The sequence below is a fragment of the Callospermophilus lateralis genome, unplaced genomic scaffold (genome assembly GCF_048772815.1).
Source record: "Callospermophilus lateralis isolate mCalLat2 unplaced genomic scaffold, mCalLat2.hap1 Scaffold_86, whole genome shotgun sequence".
Lineage (NCBI taxonomy): Eukaryota > Metazoa > Chordata > Mammalia > Rodentia > Sciuridae > Callospermophilus > Callospermophilus lateralis.
In genome coordinates, this window is record NW_027516693.1 from 4,296,155 (window position 1) to 4,299,946 (window position 3,792).

The 3,792-nt window shown below is 33.3% G+C and overlaps 1 pseudogene; it reads right to left on the minus strand.

Annotated features, from left to right (window-relative positions):
- Positions 1–1,419: 1,419 nt before the first annotated feature.
- LOC143389331 (ski-like protein) lies at positions 1,420–3,557 on the minus strand (annotated as a pseudogene).
- Between the last annotated feature and the right edge of the window lie 235 nt (positions 3,558–3,792).

Here is a 3,792-nt window from a genome sequence, read left to right on the forward strand (position 1 = left end):
AGGAGTTACTAGTGTTTATATAAAAGAATAAAAATTCTATTAAATTGTATTAAAACAAATAAAAATTTAATAAACAAATCATTTGACTTATTTACTTAAATTAGTAGTGATTTTTTACTGTTCTTTCATATTTACCTTATTTTATGTTTTTACAAAATGTAGCTGTGTGATCAATCAATTTAAGATATGGAGTCTTGTGTCAACTACAAAATGCTCTGATTATTCACTGGAAATTTAAAATACCTAAATAATACATCTCAAGTGCAACTATATGCATACATAAAATATATTTATTTATATATTACTAATATGTATATTATTTCATATATTCATTTCTGTTAATATGTAAATATATTAATGCACTAGTTTGAATGATGGTATTTAGAAATCTTCAAAAATTTAAAAACATCTCCTTTGATTTTCTAAGTAACAGGTTTTGGCTAATATACTTTCTCTACATTAAACTGAGTTTTTTGCTAACATTTTATATGATTAATTAGCAAGATATCTGATCATATTTTCTTCTTCATGTTTCTTTTCAAACCAGTACTATGCAGGAAAAATTTCTATGTATGTTGAATAGTGCCTTTTTTTTTTAACCTTCAAGGTGTTTAATATTTTATAATTTAAAGAAAAACAAATCCATTATATAAATTTTAGTAAAGACTCATAACTACATATAAAAACTGTACAGGATTATGGATTCTATAGAAACCAATGTACATTAATGGAATCAGTTTTCTCAAGAACATTAATATTTTCACACCACTATTAACACCATTAAAAAGCTCAGAAATTATTTTTCTGAAGTCACTACAAAAAAATTCTAAATATAATCACATTTAAATTGAAAGACAAATTACAACGCTTCTTTTGTTTAGCAGCAAAGCATAACTAACAAAGCATGTTATCTTTGCCCATTGTGTACAAGGGTGGGCTATAACTTCATCAATGAAATTCCTCTTAGAAGACACCAAAAAGAAAACTGGTGGAAATTCAGTTTCACAATCTGAACAAAGTAAAAGCAAATTTTGCATATAATAATGAATGTACTGTATCAATTCAGAAAGGAGTTTGTATTGGTGAGAAAAATGGAGACTCAACTTCTCAAGTTGTTCTATATTACATATTTGAATTATAATACCACCATTGTATCTAAAGTTGAGTTTGAAATATGGATAAACAAAATTGATTACTATTTTCCATCACATAATGCAGCTTTTAAAAAGTATACAATTATTAATTTTGCATTAGAAATATAGGTAATTATCTACTAGTTGAAACCATATACTACTGTTAACAAGCTGAGTGAAAAAAAAAGTACAAAGAAACATACATTTCATTCATTTGGAAAATGTAAAAATTTATGTACTAATATATAGTCACTTTCTCTGATCTACAAATGGACAGAAAGCCTATTTATCTTCATGCAGATAAGATGTTCAGGATTCAATCACCAAAGCAAGCAACAAACAAAAAACCCTGTCAGTAATACACAAATGAATCTCTTTTATGGTTTCTATTCTTTAGCAGTCTTTGATGATTTCAAAATTTGCAGCTTTAGCTCTTTTATCATCATCTCTAACTTCTGTCTTGCCTCCCGTTCCTGTCTGAGTTCATCTTAGAGTTCTTGCCTATCAGCCTCAGCATGGTCCAGTCTGTCTCAGCTCTGCCAACTGCTCCAATTTTTTCTCCAAGTCTTTCTGTTCAACATAAAATTCTTCCACTCGTTGAGCACATTCATTCTGCAAAGATTCAAGCTCTTTCTGCAAATTCTGTTGTTCTTCAGTGAGTTCCTTCATAGCTTTTGAACTACTCAACATTTCCACCTCCATCTGAAGTTGTTGCTTCTTTTGCAAAATTGAGTTCAGCTTCTCCTGTTGTTTTACATAAGTTCTCATTACTTCTTCCATGATTTTCCCCTTATCATCCTCACAAATAACATCTTTGACAAGAAATGAAGATGAAGCTTCATCATGCTTGCTTGTGTCTCTTGCGCAAGTAGCAGACTCTGATTTCTTTTCACTTGTAGAATTATGTGAGACCAATGGATCTAATCGACTGTATAATTCTCTATTTGTTTTTAAATCCATTTTCTCCTGTTCCTCAAGTGAGACATCTGGGTAAGACACTGTTTTTTGGTGTTTATTATTAATGTGAGGCTTCTCTGGCTGTCTTGAAAAGGACTTACTTGCCTCTGTCTTTGTGACCTCTTTAGACTGGGATACAGCAGAAGTAAGCGAGACATTTGGAGCAACCACTTTATCACACATGTATAAGTAGTAGCTGGGATGTAAAAAAGAGTGTGTCTGAGAAACATGGTCACCTTCCTGTTTTATAACAGGATACCATGATTGTAATTCCATTCCTGGTGTTGTATCTGTCTTGGATTGAGTTCTCTTTCCATTTCTCACACTAAACTTCTCCTTCATTTCTTCTAAAATTATCTTCAGTTTCTTTTCTTCAGGTGTCCCCAAGTATTTTTGGTTCACATGAAGATAATAATGCCATTTGACTGATTCAAAGCCCCAGTGGCAAGTTCTTTTGTCAGGTGATCTGTGAGAATGCATCACAAATGTCTGGGGTGCAAACATTCCACAGCACTCCAAACACTGAATACACGGAGCATCGGGCTGAACATAAAACTGAGGTGCAAAGAGACCCTGACATTTGCCCAAGCATATATGTTCCACTTCAAAGGCACTGCCAGTTTCCTTTAACTGGGCCAATGAGTTTTTAGCAGGAAGTACACTACCATTTTGAGGAAAAGTTCGTGGACACAATAAAGCATTACACACTCTTTGTGCATCAGTTAATGTGATCAGCCCACAGGATGGAGCATTGAAAAGAAGTATTCCCAGGACCTTTAAGATATGAAGCTGGTCTAAAGTACACCTTGAACAATATATATATAACTCATCACATACTGTATTTATTTGCTGAAGTGAAAATTCTCGGAGAACAGAATTTAAGACTTGGGGCAAACAGAGTCTCTTTTCTCCTCCAACTTGAAAACAAGAAATAGATTCCCCTTCCAAAACAGTCTGGGTGAGCTCTGTGGAGCTATCAGAAGGGATGAGCAGTGGGCCAGGAAGAACCTGAGGAGATGGAAGAGGCAAAAATACAGTAGGTGACATGCTTTCTTGGGAATACCGAGCAGAAAATGCTGCTGGTCCACCCAAAGAGCTCTGACTACTTAAATGGAATTGTGCCAATGTATGTTTCAAACTGGGATTTAAATTTAAAGGTTCATGCACAGAAGTACAGGTCCCCTTGACAGGCTCTCCATCAGTTTCCATAGGTGCTTCTCCATAGTCATCCAAGTGTTCCTTCTTTACCGTTGGTACCTTGTTTATCATTTTTCCATTTGCATGAATGTCTGTCATCATTTTTTTCACTGGGGGCTGCCATCATCTCCCATCCCATTCAGTTTTTTATTTGAGCCCTGAACTAAAGAGAAATTTGCCTGTAGGTTTTCCATTGCTATGCTATTGTGTTAAATAATTAAGTCTGAGATTTGCATTTTTATTTAGTTGCTTATTTGAAGAAGAGTAACTGTATCAAATACTTTTAACCTATTCATACAAAAGTATAAATTTCCAAAAGGAAATCTTCTTACCCAATAGATTTTGCAACTTTGTTTTGGTTCTGCTTATCCTAGTATAATTTCACTGCAAATACTACAAAATGTCTCTTTTTGCTTCTAGTAATAAATATAATCTTAAGAGGTACACTTCTGAGGAGGCTTTCCTTGGATTCTTCATATATATGTAAAATAACATTACCAATTTC